Below are 22,427 nucleotides of genomic sequence, written 5' to 3' on the forward strand. Positions count from 1 at the left end.
GAAATGCAAACTGGTACAGCCACTCTGGAAAAAAGTATGAAGTTTCCTCAAAAATTTAAAAATACAATTACCCTACGGCCCAGCAATTACATTACTAGGTATTTATCCAAGGGATACAGGTATGCTGTTTCAAAGGGGCACATGCACACCAATGTTTATAGCAGCACTATCAACAATAGCCAAATTATGGAAACAGCCCAAATGTCCATTGATGGATAAATGGATAAAGAAGATGTGGTATCTATATCTATATCTATATCTATATCTATATCTATATCTACAGATCTAGATACGTGTGTGTGTGTGTGTGTATATATATATATATATACACACACACACACACACATACACAATGGAGTATTACTCAGCAGTAAAAAATAATGAAATCTTGCCATTTGCAGCTACGTGGATGGAACTAGAGGGTATTATGCTAAGCAAAATGAGTCAGTCAGAGAAAGACAAATATCATATGACTTCACTCATATGAGGACTTTAAGATACAAAACAGATGAATATAAGGGAAGAGAAGCAAAAATAATATAAAAACAGGGATAGGGATAAAACATAAGAGATTCTTGAATATGGAGAACAAACAGAGGGTTACTGGAGGGGTTGTGGCCTAAATGGGTAAGGGGCATTAAGGAATCTACTCCTGAAATCATTGTTGCACTATATGCTAACTAATTTGGATGTAAATTAAAGAAATAAATTAAATGAAAAATTTTTTAAAAGGACAAGAACCATATGATCCTGTCAATAGATGCATAAAAGCATTTGACAAAATATAGCATCTATTTTTTATAAAAACTCTCCACAAAATAGGGATAGATGGAACATACTTCAACTTCATAAAGGCCATATATGAAAGATCCACAGCTAATATCATCCCAAATGAGGAAAAACTGAGGGACTTTTTCCCTACAGTCAGGAACAAGACAAGGAAGTCCACTGTCACCATTACTATTTAACATAGTACTGGAAGTCTTAGCCTCAGCAATCAGACAACAAAAAGAAATAAAGGGCATACAAATTGGCCAGGAAGAAGTAAAATTTTCTCTATTTGCAGATGGCATAATATTCTATGTTGGAAACCTGAAAGACTTCACACACACACACACACAAAAAGCCAGAACTGATACATGAATTCAGCAAAGTTGCAGGATGTAAAATCAATGTATAGAAATTGGTTGCATTTTTATACACCAACAAAGAAGCAGCAGAAAAAAAAAAATCAAGGAATTGATCCCATTTGCAATTGCAAATACAATTTATTCCTAGATACCTAGAAATAAACCTAACTAAAGAGGCCAAGTATCTGTAATCTGAAAACTATAGAGCACTTAATGAAAGAAACTGAAGAGGACACAAAGAAATGGAAAATCATTCCATGCTCAAGGATTGGAAGAACAAGCATTGTTAAAATGTCTCCACTACCTAAAGCAATGTACACATTTAATGCAATCCCTACCCAAATACCATCAGCATTTTTCAGAGCTAGAACAAAGAATCCTAAAATTTGTATGGAACCACAAAAGACCCCAAATAGCCAAAGCAACCTTGAAAAAGAAAACAAAACTGGAGGCATCATGATTCCAGATTTCAAGCTATGTTACAAAGCTGTAGTCATCAAGACAGTATGGCACTGGCACAAGAACAGACACATGGATCAATGGAACAGAATAGAAAACCCAGAAATGGACATGCACCTATATGGTCAACTAATCTTCAACAAAGCAGGAAAGAACGTCCAAAAGAAAAAGTCTCTTCAACAAATGGTGTTGGGAAAACTAGACAACAGCATGCAGAAGAATGAAACTGGACCACCTTCTTTCACCATACTCTAAAGTAAATTCAAAATGGATGAAAGACCTAAATGTGAGACAGGAAACCATCAAAGTCCTAGAGCAGAACACAGGCAGCAACGTCTTTGACCTCAGCCAGAGCAACTTCTTACTAGACACATCGCTGGAGGCAAGGGAAACAAAAGCAAAAATAAACTATAGGGACCTCATCAAGATAAAAAGCTTCTGCTCAGCAAAGGAAACAATCAATGAAACAAAAAGGCAGCCTATGGAAAAAGATATTTGCAAATGACATATCTGATAAAGGGTTAATGTCCAAAATCTATAAAGATTTATCAAACTCAATGCCCAAAAAACAAATAACCCAGTTAAGAAATGGGCAGAAGGGGTGAATAGACACATTTCCAAAGATGACACCCATTTGGCTAACAGACATATGAAAGGATGCTCAACATCACTCATCATCAGGGAAATACAAATCAAAACCATGATGAGATGCTACCTCACACCTCTCAGGATGGCTAAAATTAACAACACAAGAAACAACAGGGGTTGGCAAGGATGCAGAGTAAGTGAACCCTCTTGCACTGCCAGTGGGAATGCAAACTGGTGCAGCCACTCTGGAGAATAGTATGGAGATTCTTCAAAAAACTAAAAATAGGGGCACCTGGGTGGCTCAATTCGTTAAGCTTCTGACTCTTGATTTTGGCTCAGGTCATGATCTCACAATTTGTGAGATCAAGCTGTGCATCAGGCTCTGCACTGACAGTGTGGAGTCTACTTGGGACTCTCTCTCTCCCACTCTCTGCCCCTCCCCTGCTCACATGTGTGCATGCTCTCTCTCTCTCTCTCAAAATAAATAAACTTTAAAAATAAATAAATAAAAGAGCGTAATGAAAGAATAAATGTAAAGAGATGCTTACAGAAGGGACTGACAGGAGGGAAATGGACATGAACAACTAAAGTAATGACACAGAATTGGGAGGGGCCTCCAAAAATTCTGATTAAGACTATAGAAGTTATTATAAAGATATCATAGTGGAATTTTTAGAAATGTCTTTTAGTTTACAAATTTCAAAACTTGCTTTAAATATTCTGTTAGGGTCCTGCATGTGAATCCATATGGTTTGAAAAGCTGAGTAAATAATGGCGGACACTTTTAATCAAAACTTCATGGTCCACTTAGCTTTAATTCCCAAGAACTCCATTATTTGCAATATATAATATTATGCAATTTATAATATGTAATATAAAATGTAGTGAAAAATAGTCTCAGGGATCTTCTCATTCATTCAAGCAACTTGCCTCTCTCCAGTACAATGTAATTCTGTAATGTCAGAGGTATTAGAAAATATCCCAAACTGCCTCTTTGTTTTCCATAGAAGGCCAGTTAAGATGACTTCATAAGCCATGCAGTGAGTTCTCCAGCAGGTGGTGATAAAGAGACAGATGTAAATGGCAGTCCTGGCAACCTTATACCATTGAGGGAATGCAGAAATTTTTTTCTTAAAGATTTTCTGGAAATTTCACTTCGTAAGAAACATAATAAGCAGTACAACATAAAGGAATTTGGTCTAAAATACCTCAGATACAGACAGCAAGAAAAAAAAATCTAGTCCAGGAATGGTTAGGACCCCAAAGAGCCAATCAGCCACTTAAAAAGTCATTACTGAAAACGGTAAATAGCAGGATAAGAAAGTCTTGATTATATGGCTTTATATGACATTAGAGTGCTATTGTATGCATTTTTAATAGTTGGAGAATGTATGAGATTGACTTAAGGGGCAGTAAAGGGAAGGAAGGAAGGAAGGAAGGAAGGAAGGAAGGAAGGAAGGAAGGAAGGAAGGAAGGAAGATAGTCAATATGTCGCTGTTAGCGCCTAGGGGAACGAAGGTAGCAGGTTAAGGGAACAGGTTGAAGAAAGGTGGATACTATTACTAAAAATCCATCGCTTCTCGGCCTTTTGGCTAAGATCAAGTGTATTACTAAAAATCCAGATGAACAAGAAATGGAACCAGCACACCCACAGTAACTCAGGGCCAGTGAACAAGGTGGAAAAGGGAAGCTAAATGGAATTCACATCCATAACCTAAAAGCACAGTGTAGCTGTGATGGTTGGAGAGGACATGGTGGGGAGACTCTCAAAAAAACTGATAGGCAAGCACATTAAATATAATTGATTTCTCTGTTTAATTACAAGAAAGAGGATGCAGAAGAGAATAGGAGTGTGATGGAAATGTCTTACTGTGGGTAACTTGGACAATTCGAAATTAGAAGCAAACAATGATTGCTGTTATTATGTTTTTGTCTAAGAAAAACTGCATTCTGAGGAGATAGGATTAAATCCTTGTCAACAATACAGAAAACTGGTAACTATTGCCATTGTCGTGGCAGTAGTGCTTTTCTTCAGACCACCTCACCACGCTCACAAATCTCAGACGGTGCCTTCCAAGAGAGCTATAGGGGCTACCGTTGGCATACTGCACTAGTCAGCGATCATGTAATGCCTTCTGGACTGGCCTTTATTTCTGGGAGATTCTAGGCATGAGCAAGGGAAGCTGAATATAGTAAGAAACTGACCTCCTATGTCCTCACTTAACTCCAGCAGGTACACATGCTCACCTCTACTCCAAGGCTTGATCCCACCCACCTTGACAGATTAAGGTCTGAGCAGATATTAGTTCTGCAAGAGACACAATGCAAGGGAGATACCGAGTAATTTCTCCCTCCCTATTCTTAATTTGGAAGAGTCAACTGGGTTTAAATATCTTTACATTTTTAGCCCTCCCCATTTCCCATACACACTAGCATTTGTATATTCCTTTTTCTCATGGGTATATCTCTCCCCTGTGGTCTTTTCTTCCAAATCATTATGAACTGAAAAGGACTCTAGGCAAGAATATTCTTTGCCATTTCCCAGCTTTATGGGAAGTTCAGGCAGGTGCTTCAGCTTCTCTGGATCTTGGCCAATATCTCCATCTGTGAAGCTCACAATGGTTGAATTAGGTCGTCATTTCCTGACAGGTCGTTCACGAACCCCTGGCTGTTCAAGACTGCATTCCAGGGCACTCAGTTCAATACAAGTTGAAATGGTATTTGCTTTGATTTATATTTTTAAGTAGTAAATAAAAATCTTTAAAATGTCCTATTAATGGGACGCCTGGGAGGCTTAGTCAGTTGAGCATTCAATTCCTGATTTTGGCTCAAGTCATAATCTCACAGTTCATGAGATCAGGCCCCATGTGGAGCTCTGTGCTGAGGTTGTAGAGCCTGCTGGGGATTCTCTGTCACCGCCCCCCCCCCACCCCCTGCCCCCGCCTCTGTCTTCCCCAGTGCACACTCTCTTTCTCAAAATAAATAAACATTAAAAAAATCCTATTAAAACAAGAATATTCAAAAGCCTCCAACTACACAGCAGATGAATATGTGCTGTGCTTAGTGGGAGTCAGATGAGACTGGGAGTAGTTTATCACACCTGCACACAGAAAGCTTTGGCAGTTTTGACTGTTATTTAGAATTAAGTTGTTTTTGATTTTGGTCAGGATATTGACGTTTATGTAGTCAGGGTACTGAATATTTCCTTACCATAAGGATCTCTCATGTCGCCATTTTTTTTAAGTGTATTTATTTTGAGAGAGAGAGAGAGAGAGAGAGAGAGAGACAGAACACAAGTGGGGTAGGGGCAAAGAGAAAGGGACAGAGAGTTCCAAGCAGGCTCCACACTGTCAGCATAGACCCCAACTCGGGATTCAAACTCATAAACTGTGAGATCATGACCTGAGCCGAGATCAAGAGTGGGGCTTTTAACCAGCTGAGCCACCCAGGCACCCCTCATGTTGCCATTTTATAGCTACTCCACTTCCCTCTCATTCACTCCCCTTCATCTCTGGCAATACCAGCCTGTTCTCCATCTCAAGAATGTTCTATAAATTAAATCATACAGTATGTAACCATTTGGGATTCACTGTTTTCACTCAGGATAATTCTCTGGAGTTGCAACCAGACTGTTAGATGTATCAACAGTTCATTCCTTTTTATTGTTGAGTAATGTTCCATGGTATGAATGTCCACTTTGTTTAACCACTCACCTGTTGTTTTCACTTTGGGGCTATTACAAAGCTGCTGTGAACAGTTATGGTCAGATTTTTGAGTTAACATAAGTTTTCATTTCTCTGGTATAACCACCCAGGAGTGCAATTGCTGGGTCTATTGTAATTTCACGTGTAAGTTTTTAAGAAACTATCAAACTGTTTTCCAGAGTGGCTGTATCATTTTACGTTTGTACCAGCAATGCAGGAATGATCCAGTGTTCCACATCCTTGCCAGCATTTAGTGTTGTCACTATTTTTTGTTTCTAATTTTAGTTATTCTGACTGGTGTATGGTGATGTCTCATGGTGCCTATAATTTCCATTTCCCCAATGGCTTATTGATGTTGAACATCTTTCCATGTGTTTATTTGCCCTTTGTATAGGGCCTTCTCACCAAAAATAAATAAAGGTAACTATGTAAGGTGATGGGCAATAGGTGTATTAATTAACTTGACTGCAGTAATCATTTCACAATATGTAAATATACCAAATCATCACATTGTACTCTTTAAATATATCCAATTTTGTCAATTATACTTCAAAAAAAATGAGCAAACTAAAACTTACTCTTACCAGTACACCACTAAATTTAGAAACAGTTTTGTTTCTGCTTCCTTTTTGCTAATTTTGAGAGCAGAAAACATGATTTTTACTTCTTGTATTTTCCCACAGCAATTTCTACAGAGCTAGTCATAAAAAGTAGGCATACCTAACAAGTACACATGAATCAATTGATAGATTGTGAAAGCACTGAGGGAGTCATCAGAAATTATAAGTGATGGAAGAAGCTTGGATTTGAAAATCATAAAATGTTCTCTTTCTTTTTTACCATCAATATTCTGGTTTTAGCTTCAATATTTCAGACTTAAAGATCACTGAAGGAAAACATTCAACAGCGCTCTGAAGATGTGTTCAGGAGGTTATGCATAAGCTATTCTCTGTTCTTCACATAGATATTTTCATCTTTGAACCTAAATGGCCTGAGGCTGCACTATTTAATTTTTATTTGTTTTTTTAGTGATCTTTATTTACTCTAGAAGTTCATTCTTTTAAAAAAATTTTTTTTTAATGTTTACTTATTTTTGAGAGAGAGACAGACAGTGAGCAGGGGAGGGGCAGAGAGAGAGAGAGAGGGAGACACAGAATCCGAAGGAGGCTCCAGGCTCTGAGCTGTCAGCACAGAGCCTGATGTAGGGCTGAAACCCACAAACTGTGAGATCATGACCTGAGCCAAAGTTGGACGCTTAACTGACTGAGCCACCCAGGCGCCCCACTAGCAATTCATTCTTAAAGCTAGGCAGTTAATTCCTTAACCTGCTGTATTTTGTTCAAAAGATCTTGTAGCAAATAATATTTTTTCTTGAAGAATGGAGTCATGTCTTATCCAGTAACGGGCAGTTTGTACCATGTTCAAGTGTTTCCAGTTTCATCATCCTTCACGGTACTATTTTATTTTATTTTATTTTATTTTATTTTATTTTATTTTATTTTATATTTTTATATTTTTATATTTCAGTCTTGAAGACTTTATTGGATTCGCATCCTACTCCATTAACTCCCACCTCCCTTGGGCTCTTTCATGACACAAATGGGAGAAAAATGTGGATGGAGATAAAGGTAAGAATGAATGTGTGAAATTGATCCTTTTCCTTAACCAACAAGTTAGGCTCATTTACATGTAATGATACAACACATATATTTGCTCTGATTTTTGTAGTTTTTAAAAATATCTTTTCCTATACAGTAAGCTTTATTTTTTTATGTGGTCTTCATATATTTAGAAAGGCTTATATTTTTTTTATTCGCTGGTTGACTTTATATTTGTGATATTATGTAATTTTCTTGGTTACCAATTTTTTAACAGTTCCTGTTAGTTTCCTGCTAGGAAAACATTGATAAAATAGTCATGTTCAGACCTCTGTGACTAATATTTTGAACTTCAATGTATGGCTTTAATATATCCTTATTAAATTCCATCGTTGGATTTTCCCCATTTATCTAGCATTTTGAGATAATTTTATATTTTGATAAAAGCATGAACATTTGTGTTCTATGTTATTTCCGGAGATGTGTTTCACTATTATTTTGATACTGAGAAGCACTGTCACCCTTCTAGAACCAAGCACTATGTTTTACATCAAATAATTCCAGAAATGACCTGGTTTCCCTTAACAGCTTGTAGAAAACTTAAGGCCCAATATTTTGTTCATTTAATACAGGCAGACCCATCACAATGATATACACTTTTATTTTAGCTCCACTTTTTTATTCAGATCCATTTTAATTCATGCAATTTTATCATATTCTATTTATCATTGTAAGTCACCTATAATTCTTTCTGCAATAATGTTCTTCTTCCCAGCTTTTGAAAACCCCCAAATCTGATGCTCATAGAAATTAACTCAATGTTAATAAACACATGGAACTTCTTGAACAATACAGTTAAACACATCAAGCTTTTATTAAGATTTTCTTTGGTAAGGCGCCCGGGTGGCTCAGTCTGTTCAGTGTCTGACTTCGGCTCAGGTCATGATCTCACAACTCGTGAGTTTGAGCCCCGCATCGCATCGGGCTCTGTGCTGACAGCTCAGAGCCTGGAGCCTGTTTTGGATTCTGTGTCTCCCTCTCTCTCTGCTCCTCCCCCACTCACACTCTGTCTCTCTCTCAAAAATAAACATTAAACAACAACAAAAAGTTATCTCTATATTTTTAGTTCTCATTCATTCATTCAGTCATTCATTCCTGCACGTAAGTTCAGTTAATTTGAGGTTTTAGTTTTCCTGACATAATTATCACCAGTCTTTATATTTATCTGCCTCATAGGGACCTTGGCCATCTTTGGTATAAGCCCTTTTAATATTAGAGCTCAAGAGAGTTTGCTATGAACTACAGAAGTTTCATTCAATGCCTCACCCTTCCCTTTCTCAGTGAAGCCTGTGTGTGCATCGTTAGAATTTTCTTTCCATCCTATGGTCCAACCTCCCTCTTGTAGATATTCAGGCAACTGGGCCATTGCCATCAGTAAACTTTATGAAGTCTTATTTCTCCTATTTCCTATCCAGTTTTGTTTTTCTTAATACAAATCTGTGGGGCGCCTGGGTGGCTTGGTCAGTTAAGTGTCCGACTTCGGCTCAGGTCATGATCTCACAGTCCGTGGGTTCAAGCCCCGCGTCGGGCTCTGTGCTGATAGCTCAGAGCCTGGAGCCTGTTTCAGAGTCTGTGTCTCCCTCTCTCTCTGCCCCTCCTCTGTTCATGCTCTGTCTCTCTCTGTCTCAAAAATAAATAAACGTTAAAAAAAATTTTTTTTAAAAATACAAATCTGTGATAACACAATTTACATACAAGATATTTTACATGCAAAGGTAAGAAACAAGAAACAGTATTAATAGTGTCATCCAATATACAAAAATGTGGGTCATATTTATTTTGCCAATTATATTTGAATACATTGGTTCCATTGTAACATGTTTTCCTTAATAATTTCAAAGCTTAATTGGGAAAAAAATCTTAGATAAAAAAATCTTGTTAGTTAGAATTAAAGAAGAAGTATCTTTATTTTTTAAAAGGGTATTGTTAAATTTCTACATTGCTATAGACTCACTGCAGAGATTATAATAGCTATATAATCTGAAGTGTTTTGTTATTGCCAATGCACTTTCATGCAAAATAAATTCTCTATAAATATTCTCAGAAATATTCCAAATGGCTTTTCTACTTCTTTGCTTCTACTTACTTTTTGTTTAACTTTAGCCTGAGGGCCTAATAGATAATCATAGCCAAAGTGAAAGTTAAAAATTAACTCTGAACTAGTTTGTCACCTGCCTCTACCAAGGGATTTGCAAAGTTACAACTTGTTCAGCTCCTGGGAGCTGAGTTAATTATGGCAAATCACACTAATTTAATTATTCACTAGGTCTTGAGGAAAAACAATCTATTACGTTGTAGAATGCATTGTGGATTTGCCTTAAGACTCCCAGCTTGTCGTTCCCTGTGTCAGGAAATGCCTATTTAGACATTTAGTTTAAGTGAGAACAGTATGGTGAAGCTGAAGATTTGATGTTCTCTAGGCCCCCCGGGGCTTTTAATTCAATTCCCATTTGTTGCACACTTGCTATGAGCAAATCCTACGTGTTACACCCTGTGTCCTCAGAGGTTACAGATAAAAACCTGATGTAAGAAACGTACATATAGAATTATAGTACAAGCAAACAAAAAAATATATATAACTGGAAAATAAGGAAGAAAATGAGATGGACTCTGACAGGCTTAAATAAAGCTTCATAGAGGCAGAGAAGGAAGATTAAAGCCGAGATTTAAAGGGGCAAAAGTTATACACGCAAAGATGGGAATGCAACAAAGGGCACTTGAAATAGGCGACAGGGTGACTAAGACACAGAGGGAAGAATGTGCGTAGCCCTTTCAGAGAGCACACAAGTTAAGCTAAGGTAGCAGGTGAAGTCTTGAGCTGCGTGGCAACCCTGGGTTCTCTTAACACAGCGCTCGATGCGTTTTTTGTTTAGCTGCTCGTTCAGTTGCTTGAATCATGGAGCACAGCAATCATTCAGGAAAACTTGCCAGGCACTGGGCAGCTCTGAGCTTGCCTCTGTTCAGGAGCTAGTCTGTAGTGAGAAGACACTGCTCTACATTTCTTGCTTCAGGATGGGAATAGAGACAGCGATCCGACCTGTAAGGACCTGCGCATACACGCATGAGCGCGCGACACACACACACACACACACACACACACACACACACACACGCACGCACTTTTGTGAGGTCTTCCAGCCTAGGGGCAAGTCTGTCTGGGTTAAAATCCTAGCTCTGCCCCTTACTTGTTGTGCAAACTTGGGCAATCTATTTCACCCTTCCTAAGGCTTACTTCCTCCTTGAGAAAGGACCATGATAACATAACACCTACTTTGCAGGAATGATGTGAGGATTAAATGTGAATTAATGCACATACATTAACCAGGATTGCATTATACAGCACCTTTGTGCAATTTGGAAAATTTTAACCCTCTCTCCAGACCTCTCCACAACCTTTTGCCAGGGCACTCAGATCAATGAGTGGAGATGAAGACATTTTCAGTCCCTTGCTGCCTTCATACAAGCAGCCCTCTGCAAGGTGCAACCTGCACAACTGTACACAGAAATCCTGGAGAAAGGACTTAGCATAATGCTTTGCTATACCAAGATTTCAGTAAACATGGGACATCATTATAATTATTAGGCGGCAAACCACTGCAAAACACAGTGTTGAGGCTCCGTTGGAGACTACCTGGTTAAGCCGGTTATGAAAAGAGACTGCTGTATTCACAATCCACCTCTAAGTCTTAGGAAAGCGTTCAAAATACAGAATTGGAAAGCGTAGCAATAGGCCTCCATTCCTGTGTGACTCTCCTCCCACTAGATGGTGCTGTCTTTCAATGCAGGCTCAGCTTCCGCTTGTTTTGGTAGAACTGATCTCCGTTTAGAGATGGCCTTTATTTACCAGTAACTCAATCGATAGCCAGGTGGTGTTTGTCCCCCACAGGCTTCCTTCAGCTCTTGGTGGAGGAGGAGGTGTTACTTCTGTCTCAGAGCATCCGTGTTCCACAATGTACTTAAACACTGCTCCAAGGAAATGACTCTCCCTAAATGGTAGAAAGGTTCAGGAGAGCTGTGAGCAGCTATGAACTTCCTGACTCTTTGAATTCACAACCAGAATGGCATCAATAAGTAATTTACCACATAACAGCCTCACTTTACCGTTTGACCACCCCTGCTTGTGATAGTGAGAGCAGAGGCAGGACTTGATCATCCAACTGTGTGGTTATAAAAAGTTATTCTCCAGACATGTGAGCTGCAAGCCAGGGGAGGAGGATTCTGCCCAACTTGAGTCCCAAGGCTGTATTTTCGTTATTTCTATCTTCCTCTTATTTTCATTTTTCTCATTCTAAGGAATTTGTGAACTTCACTACCCAACACATAGGTTTCTGAGAAGTCCTTCAGTTGAAGTGTTTATATCACATTATGAGGATAACCTGCTACTTAAGGGGACAGGGCACTGCTGTTCCTCCACACCCATTCGTGAACAGCACACCTCCTACTAAATTTGGAACAAAATCTACATCTCAGTTTTAATGGTAAAATATCTGCAAAACGAGAAGAGGGAAGAGAAATCATTGAATCAGATCGTGACTTTTTGCTGCCTAAAATGCTCCCGTGGCTGCTTCTTGACTCTCGCAATGGTTCTCAGACTTGGGACACTTGGACAAACTCATTCCACAGCATTTGAAGGCATGGCTTTTCAGAAGGGAGGATATGTGAGATGAAAGGTGGGCTGTATTACAGTATCCAAAGGAGGCCATGTTCAAACGTTCAGTCTATACACACAGCTTTGGAGATTCTGGTGAATAATACCACACACCCCAGTTAAAGGCAGGGAGTAAGTCCTTTGTTAACTCCACTGCCCTAGAGGAAGAAATAAAATAAAACCATAAATTACCGGGGAGCCAGGGTGGCTCAGCTGGTTAAGCAGCTGGATCTGGATTTCAGCTCCATTCATGATCTCACAGTTCATGAGATCTGACAGCACGGAGCCTGCTTGGGGCTCTCTCTGTGTCTCAAAATAAATAAACTTTTAAAAAGTTTTTTTAATTAAAAAAAAACACAACATAATTTACCTAGTGTTCTCCATAGTCTGACTCCTGCCAAAAATCTCCAGCTCATTTACTGCTGGCTCCTCAGTGCATTCTATGACCAACTAAGGGAAGTGTTCATCCTTCCTCCCACTATGCCATTTTCCTTCAGAGTTTTGTGCATTTTCTCTGCCTGGGATGCCTGTCTTTTTTTAGATTACCCAAAAAGCAAACAAACAAACAAACAAACAAAAATCCTTCTCATCCTCAGCTCCAGCCTTTATTTTCTCTGTGGCATTTTCTTTCTCCCCTCCTGAAAACTAAATATCACCTTCTTTTGGCCATCTCTTCATCTCCTCCATCAATTGAGAGTAAGAACTGCCTTGTTGGATATGATCACTGTACCTGGCACATAGCTAATAAATCCATGCCTAGAGAATAAATGAATGCAGTACTATTCAAAGGAAACACATTGCATTTGGGTTGCTCGGTAACGGTAGTGTAGGATGGTGAAATAAACCAGTGCAAATCTTATTTAAGGGTTAACTTATTAGCCTGTTTTAAAATCTAAGTCAGATAGAAGGTGAAGGACTGGCCAACGTCACACACAGAAGTATCTTAGCAGAATCCGAAACCTTAAACGTAAGGAACGTTCAAGCTATAGAACGTAAAATGATAGTGTTATAGATTCTTAAATGGGAAACAGCTTGTCTAATTCCAGACCTCATTTTAATATTCCAGCTGACACAGGGAAGATCCAGAGAGGTAAGAGACTGACTCATTTCAAAATGTCTTAGCCCTAACAACAACAAAAAAAGTCTTAGCCCTTTCAGCTCTCAGGCCATGGGGGGAGCTATCACGGGGAGTGGACTCTGAGGAGACGCTGGAGGTGAGACGGCGTTGAATTGCAGCGAAATTCCAAACGGTTCCAGAAGTCCTCACCTGCAGTGTTCATCATGCTTGGGTCCTGCCCTCCACCTCACCCACTTGCTCATCCTGTGTTGGGTGATTTTCTAAGGAATTGGTAGAATTGTAAATTTCTACTTAAATGTCTATTTATGACATGGTTTTATTCTCAAGCAGTTGCTAGTATAAACTTTCAAAGAACTGGTTTTTATAAATCCACGTCTCTAATTCATAATATAAGTCTAACAAAATGAGCTGAGAGGGATTTTTCAGAGAGAAAAAGTATAGGAAAAGGAAGTCACATTCCCAGATTTAGGGAGCTATGTATGCCTCCTACAATCCCCCAAACATAAGAACACTGTCTCTCTTCCTCATACTGAGAAGCAAGGCAGAGGGGAAGAGAGATGGGAAATCACAGAAAGGAAGCCTAGATGGTTACAGAGATGATTTTGGAATAGAAAACAAACCTAAAGGTTGCTAAGTCCAATGGTCAATTTTTAGTTCTTATCTTACTTGACCTAGCAGCAGAATTTGATACAGTTGGTCAGTCACTCCCTCCTGCTGCAAATATTTTTCTTCCCTTGGCTTGCATTCTACCTTGAAGCTTCGGTTAACCCCAGGACTCATCCCTTGAATGTATTTATTTTTATATCTACTGGTATTCATTTGGTGAGCTCATCTAGCCTCATGGCTTTAAATATCACTAATTTATTTCTGCAGCTCAGTCTTCCCTCCCCCCCCCCATCCCCCTCCCCCACATACATGGACGCATACTTACCTGCCTACTTAACTTTTCCTCTTGGACTTTAATAGGTATTTCAAGTTTTACATGATCCAAACTGAGCTCCTATTCCTCCTTTTTAAACCTGCCCCTTCTGGAACCTTTTCCATCTTAGTTAATGGTAACTCTATATCCTTCCAGCTGCTTAGGTTCCATCCTGGTCTCCTCTCTCACAAACCCAACATCCAATTCAAGCCAATACTCAAACAGATAAAAATCCTACATGTTAACCCTACAGATAACAGATAACCTACATGTTAGAGGATAATATGTTTTATCTAGTCCTATATCTTGAACAGCATGTCTGGAAGAACATAACACTGCTCAGAAAGTACTTGTTGAATAAGGGAATCAATGATTTCGAGACTAAGAATATGAGTACGTGTTTTTAAAAAAGATATTTCCTTAAAATCAAGAGTTCAATATGTAAGAGCACAAAGTTAAGAATTGGGAAGGAAAGAAATAGATCTTTGTTTGACAATGAATTTCTTATTTTAGATCATCCATAAATATGGTTCCATAAATATGGTGACCTGTTAAAATCACCTGCACAGTCTTTCTTTCCCCATGTTCAGGAATTACATCAGAGTATCTGGGGGAAGGGCACAGCCATGGGTATTTTCTAAAGCTCTGCAAGTGATTCCAGTGGGAGCCAAGCCTGAGAACCACTGCTGTATGGGAATCATTCTTAAAGTTAGTGTTTACATACTAATTATTTGTTCTAAATGTTTCATACTGGAATCGCACTCTTTTTTCTTCCCTAACAAGCTAATCTATTATTTTTCATAAGGTTTTCAATCACTCAGCATGCTAGCACTGTGTACAAAAAATAAAGAATGCAAGAAAATTAGCCTAAAATTATCAGGACAAATATAAGTATTCTGAAAGGCAGCTAAAATAAAAATACAAGAGGGTTAGCTTTCTATGTGCCAGAAATAACCCTTTCAAATACAATGAGGAAAAACAAATCTATTCACAAAGAAATAAAAATTACAAAATACTAAGGGATATTTAAGAAATAATCAAGACTTAAAAAAAAAACTATAGTGCTTTATACAAGTTTAAAAGAAATATTTTGAATCAATTGAAACATACCGTATTCCTGCATGGGGAGATTAAATATTTTAAACTTGTCAATTCTTCCCCAAAGAATCTAATCTTAGTGTATGCCCAGTCACAATCCCATCTGGACTAGATGATTTAAAAAGTCACCTGGGGCAACTGGGTGGCTCAGCTGGTTAAGCATCTGACTCTTGATTTTGGCTCAGGTCGTGAGATTGAGCCCCCATTGGGCTTGGTGTGGAGCGTAGAGCCTGCTTGGGATTCTCTCACCCTCGATCCCACTGCCCCTCCCCTGTTCACACTTTCTCTCTCACTCAAACAAACAAACAGACAAACAAATTCACCTAAAGGATATTAAAAAGAAAAATGAAGAGTGATGATTTAGCCTCCCAAATATCACACCATTCTGTGCAGCTGTGATGATCCAAATAGTGTGGTCCCAGTGAAGGAATAAATGGGTATAGGAATGGGTTAGCATTTCCTTGTGTTTTTCAATTGCTGGGCTATAATTATCTCAACAAAGAACTCAAATAATCTATTGTACTTGAATTGTGTACCAAGTCCCTCTCTTAGAGATGCATTTTTTAAAATTAAATTTAGTGAAAAATAAACTGTTCAATCTTGTTAAGTGGTTAAAGACACAATTTTGTTTTGAAACAGGAAGGGAAACTCCTCCTTATTCCCTAAATCCTAATTTAGGAAGCACTGCAATTAAGTCCCCAGACTGATCCATCACTTACGGGGATTCATATGTGACATAATTGTTACCAACTATTGTCATGGTTATTTTCTTCACAAAGCTTACTACAATTTATTTTCTCACTTACTTAATATTTACTTCAACAACATAAAAATAAATTCCTTAAGGAGAAGGACCTGGTAAGTCATTAGTGGCCTGGAGAATGGTATATGCTCAATAAAATATTTGCCAAATACAGCCTTAGTGAGAATCTCATATTCATCTACTTCTCCTACCATTTCTGACTTTGTAAGATGCTCCATAGCCTGTGAGTCGGTTCACTACTATATGTCACCCAAAGTCCCCTTGAAAGTATCTGCTTACACTGGAACTGAATGGTCCAGGATGGGAAATTACCCAAACATTCCACGCTGCATAGGAACATGTTAACAAACCTCAAAACTCAATTTGATTTTAATATTAAAAAAAACTTTTTAATGTTTATTTATTTTTGAGACAGAGAGGGATAAAGAGAGAGAGCAGAGGAGGGACAGAGAGAAAGAGAGGGAGACACAGAACCTGAAGCAGGCTCCAGGCTCTGAGATGTCAGCACAGAACCCAACACGGGGCTTGAACTCACAAACCATGAGATCACGACCTGAGCCCAAGTTGGATGCCTAACCGACTGAGCCACACAGGCGTCCCTGATTTTAATATTTTTGATACTACAGCACCTGTGAAAAAATGTGAAAAATTGCCTTATTTGTATGGTAATTATATATTAGATCCTTAAATCAAGCCACAACTAAGCCAAATATTTAGTAGAAGTACCATTTCGGAAAATCCAGAGTATTCTGCCCCATTACTTACACTGTTCTATTAGAGATAAATTTAAACCTAGCAGAATAATCACATTTTTCTAGTTTCCTCAAAGAATCATTAAGCTTAATTTTTATATTGAAATTAAATTATTTGAACATACACAAAACAGTGGGTCAAATTTGAAATATAAAAAATAAGACTCTACATGCAAAAGGGGAGGAACAGGGTCTTTTAATAGTAGATAGGATAGATTTACGTTGAGAATGTTGAGTTTAACATGGTAAGTTTTGTTCACCAAATTCATATAACTTTTATATAACAGTTAATGCTAAAATATTCTTGTTCATAACCAAATATTAATTGATGGAATGTCATGAATTAGTAGCTTCAAAAAAATTGAAATATAACAGGTGCACATGAAAAACACCAATCTTTTCAGAAAGAACAGAATACTGAATGTTCAGTAATTCGAATTTTACTTTGCTTGCCAATATAAAGTTCTATTGTACAGTCTTGATTATGACTACGTTTAGTGAATATTAAATAAGGTACTAAGAATAGTGGAAGTCTCGCCTTAGCACTATCAATTTGGGATATGTAAGAGATCAATATTACAAAAGACAAGAAGAAAAAAAAGGCTCTCAAAGTACTTTGATGATCTGTGAATGTAAAACCAGTGTCTCTTTTTATTTTTTTTTAATTTTATCTCTATTTTATTTTATTTGTATTCATTTTTGAGAAAGAGACAGAGAGGGAGAAAGAGAGTGAGAGAGCAGGAGAGGGACAGAGAGAGAAGGAGACAGAACCTCAAGCCTGATGCAGGGCTCAAACTCAGGAATCTGAGCTGAGATCGTGACCTGAGCTGAAATCAAGAGTCAGACGCTTCCAGACTGAGCCACCCAGGTGGCCCCCATTTTCTCTTTTTAAAACTCAAATGTGTGTATGTCTTTGTTCTCCAGTCTTCTCCTCCAAACCTACTTATGTCTTATCTCTCTTGCCAAATTCTGGCTTCTTTTCTACTTATTTGCTCTCTAAACAATGATAAACTTCTTAAGGACCAGAATTGCGTGTCCTACCTGTCTTGGCATGCATGTCCTGAAGTGGTCTAGTACCACATTCTTCATATACTAAAATGTGTGTGTGCATGTATAGAACAGGAAGTCAAGTGGGATGGTTTTTTTAATGTCCATTTTAGGTCCCAGAAATAGAATATAATTAACCCTTGAACAACATAGGGATTAAGGATGGCAACCCCCACGCAGTTGAAAATCCATGTGTGACTTTTGACTCCGTGAAAACTTAACTACTAATAGGCTATTGTTAACTAGAAGCCTTACCAATAACATAAACAGTTAACACACATTTTTTATATGTGTTTTCTATTTTATTCTTACAATAAAGTAAGCTAGAGGAAGGAAGATATTATTAAGAAAATCGTAAGAGAAAATAACATTTATAGTACCGTATCAAAAAAATCCACGTATAAGTGGATTCATGCAGTTCAAACCTTCAAGGGTCAACTGAACTATAATAGTAAGTACTCTATCTGTAGAGTGATTACTATTTTTTCAAAGAACTTCCATAATTATTCTCTCATTTTACTCTCATATCAATGATGTGAAATATCAAGGGCAGAATTATTATGTAGGTGGAAACCAGGACATAAGTATTTAAGTGGTTTGCCTTAATTCACAAAAACATGGACACATCCGAAATCAAAATGCAAATTCCCTGCCTTCTTTTAATCCAGGATTCTGTCTCTTAGATGCTCTTGACCTGTCTTTCATGGAAAGAAACCAACCTACTTTCTTGAAATTCATTATGACTCAGTTTTAATTGAATTAACCTTTAGTTAAATTACATAAGAAATAACTGCTAAACCATGTGAAGAAGTCAGTGTGTTTAGCAAAAATGTAGCTTGTGTTTCATGTGTGCTTTCTACATGACAAGCCCTTTACCAGACACTGGTGACAAAGTGGTAAATGTAACAAAGTGCCAGTAAGAACTCTCCCCACTTTTTGTGCACCATGGGGTTAGTGGGCTACGTATAGTGGTACCTTACTAAACACCACTTGCTTGTCACTCACCTTTGTGCTGCTGTGTGGAAACAAAATGGCAGGAGTGATGTCAACAATGCCCGTTCTTCAGAGGCCTGTGACATCAGCACCTGGTAGAATGTGGTGCTGATACATTGGACTCAAAGTTTCAGTTTGATTTTCAGTCTGAAAAAACAAACAAACAAACAAACCCCAAAAAACAGTAGGAAGCACAACAAAAGCAAACAACAAATTATCAATTATCAAAGTCCCTGGAAGAACACTTGAAATAAAGGATTTCCTTTTTTCACATTTTTCTGCTGTTTTATACACAACTGAAAAATAAAATGGGCATTTCTTAAATCACAACCTCTCATGACCAAAATAATGAACAAGTGCAGAAAAGGAAGAAGGAGGAGGAGAAAATTGGAAATACTGTATTTCTTTTTTTATTTTTTACATTAGTTATGATATTGTGGGGGTTTTGACATATATTAGAAAGTACTGTATTTCAAAGTGAAACCAAGTGAGATATACATAGATATTGCTTACTAAACTGCAAAATAATGGGACCAAGCAAACCGGGATTTTCCAAGGAGTTTGGACAACACCATTTTGCCCAGAAGGCAAAGATAAAGCTGCAGTTGTGATAAGGCTTTTATAAAGAATGGGCTGGATCAGAAAGGAATCTGATAAATGGCTTTGTACAGGTTGGATGTGATTGTTTGGCTAATCTTAGCAAGATCTGTATTTTTAACTCACAGTCAGAGGCCTGCAAGCCCCCACGTTTGCAGGAACACAGAGTACCTGTGAGTAGTAGCAGCCGGCACCCTAAACATGACGGCCAGGATGCCACATTGCTTTCTGGAAGTTAACATACCATGCTACCCAAATCCTTTGTTCCCAAAATAAAAATGAGTGCTTCCAGGGACAGAACTTCTAACACTGCGCTTCAACCATTTCAACCTAAGACTCTTCATATCAGTTGCTGTAATTATCACTGTGAAACAGAACATGCATTTCTTGCCATATATAGATATAAGGGACATGTATTTGGATGTCAGCATCATTACAGGTGCCTTCCTCAGGACAATAGTAGTAGAATTCAACAGTCCTTCACTGCTTGATCACACACCTTGCTTGAAACACCCTTTCCAGGCAGCCTAGAAGTCCATTGTTCAAAAATCGGATTCCCGTTGTTTCCATTTTGAGAAAATCAACAAGAAAAGCCAACTTCCCAAACAGGCAAATGTTGGAAATGGTTATGAGCATTATGAACAGAGCATTCTGTTAAATATTTGAATTTACTCAAAGCATGCTTTAGTGTGTGTGTAGAGATGATGATGAACTATTTCAGGAATAGACCTCTTAAAAATGGTGGGTGTCTGGGGAGGCTGGGTGGCTCAGCTGGGTTGAGAGCCCGGCTTTGGCTCAGGTCATGATCTGGCACTTTGTGAGTTCAAGCCCCACATTGGCAGGCTGCTCTCAGAATGGGGCCCACTTTGGATCCTCTGTCCCTCTCTCTCTGCTGTTCCCCTGTTTGCTCTTTCTCAAAAATGAAATAAACATTAAAAAAAAAAAATGGTGGGTGTCTGGGACGCCTGGGTGGCTCAGTAGGTTAAGCAGCCGTCTCTTGGTTTTGGCTCAGGTCATGGTCTCACAGTCGTGGGATTGAGCCCCATGCTGGGTTTGCGCTCCGTATTGGCTTCCAGCTGACAGTGAAGATCATGCTTGGGACTCTCTCTCTCTCTCTCTCTCTCTCTCTCCCCCTATCTCTACCCCTCCCTTGCTCACACTCTGTCATAAAATAAATAAATAAACATTTTAAAAAAGTGGTGGGTGTCATGGTCATTTGTATTATCATTATAATGGTTATTATTACTATTACCACTTCTACATTACAGATGAAGATATTGGATCTCAGAAAATTAAACAGCAAATCTAAAGTAACAGAGCCAATAAGTGGTAAGGCAAGATTTGCTCATAGGCCTACATCATCAGTAACATATTTTCATTTATTTGCCACATAGTCCCTCTTTTTTTGTCCTTTCTGTTTTTTAAGCATTATTTTAAATATTGTGTGATCTAAGGAGGTCTATAATAACTATTATATGGAAGGATAAAACAGGCATAAATTGGTTGGTATAAGATCAGAAATGTCCCTGAAATGTGCCAAACCACATTTTTAAATGTTTGGCATAGATTTCACCCACAAATTGCGTTATACTCTAAACCTTCATATGAATTTTTAATATTGTAAGTTAAAAAAAAGTACTGTATAAAAATTAAAGTTTCACAGTGCTGTTTGTTTTTTGTAACGATGTTTTATTGCAAAGTTCCAAATTAAATTAATAATTATACAACATGCACAATGTTCTAACCTTCAACCTTGACTATTTCAAGTTACAGTTAATAGTGGTATAAATACATAATATTTCTCAGGGTTTGCTCCCAGGGTGACTGAAGTACAGCCTCTATTATCACAAAAAGCTAGGACCTCTGATTTCACATTTATGATATTCCAAGTTTTTAAATAAAACTGGGAAATTCACTACAATTGATATGTTTATTCATTAACACCAAGTCCCAAAAAATGGATCAGAGAAATAGGAGAAAAATAAAAGCATATAGTGCTCCTCGAAGCCTGGGAGTACATAGTTCAAGAAAAAGGGAGAGACCAATGACAGGAAATCCAAGAGGGTCTGAAAAGCAATAAACGCGGTGTCTTTAGACACTAGGAGGTCACTGAAGCCCTTAAGAAGAGTTGTTTTAGTAGAGTGGTGGGGACAGAAGCCAGATGGCTTTGTGAATGCTGACAGTGGCCTGAGTTAATCCAAGGATAGCCATGTCAAAACAAACTTAAGGGAGATTATTTTCATCAGAAAATCAGCAAGACATTCAACTTTAATGGATTTTTTAAAATAGAAAATGAACAACCCTCCCTGGTTAAAATCCTGATTTTCTTCTTGCTTTACATCTCCTGCTTACTTTTTTTTTAAAGACTATCTATGTTTTACAACTTGACCTAAACATATCTGATTACATTAGATGTTGCTGAATGTTGTATCCCCATCTGAGTATCAGACCGGCAGGTATTAAATGCAAATCAAATGAAAGACAGTAAATTCATATACTAAGACGGTTGTATTTAGTGAGATTTGACATGGGTCTAACAGATGAAGAATGAGAAACTGTGTGTTAAAATTGATTACAAGTGGATATGGATCTACAGACACACAGACTCATAGTTTTGTCTCTTGAACAACTAATTTTAAAAGACGAAAAATTCTATTGAAGTGATTTTACTTGGTTCCCTTAGCAGGAACTCTCATCGCAGCTGGGTTGGCAGATCATTTGTTTTCATGAGCAATCTTTGAACCAATCAGGATACAGATAATCTTATTATACCTCTGTGGGTTTATGTTTCTTTTGATGGGAGTCTAGAGAAGTCATGGGTAATACTTTATTGTGTGCCAGGAACCGCTTATGTTTCAGTTGCACAAGGTCAGATCTTAATTTAACCACCAACTGGGTACTTAATTTTAGACACACAGAGGAACACATTGGCTCCAAGGCACTTCCTCTGGTTTAGGAAGGCAAGGCCCTGGATAAGAATGACAAGACGATCA

General features: G+C 38.1%; 1 protein-coding gene across 4 annotated transcripts in view; it reads left to right on the forward strand.

The window, feature by feature from the left end:
* ASB15 (ankyrin repeat and SOCS box containing 15) overlaps positions 1 to 22,427 on the forward strand; it is a 58,480-nt gene that overhangs the window by 6,181 nt on the left and 29,872 nt on the right. For 3 of the 4 annotated variants that reach the window (XM_042923351.1, XM_042923361.1, XM_042923353.1), the window contains exons 3-4: positions 7,409 to 7,509; positions 13,254 to 13,277. The gene's annotated coding sequence lies outside the window, so the exon portion shown is untranslated. The remainder of the gene's footprint in view (positions 1 to 7,408; positions 7,510 to 13,253; positions 13,278 to 22,427) is intronic. The other variant, XM_042923357.1, reaches the window with a different exon arrangement.

The sequence above is a fragment of the Panthera leo genome, chromosome A2 (assembly GCF_018350215.1).
Source record: "Panthera leo isolate Ple1 chromosome A2, P.leo_Ple1_pat1.1, whole genome shotgun sequence".
Lineage (NCBI taxonomy): Eukaryota > Metazoa > Chordata > Mammalia > Carnivora > Felidae > Panthera > Panthera leo.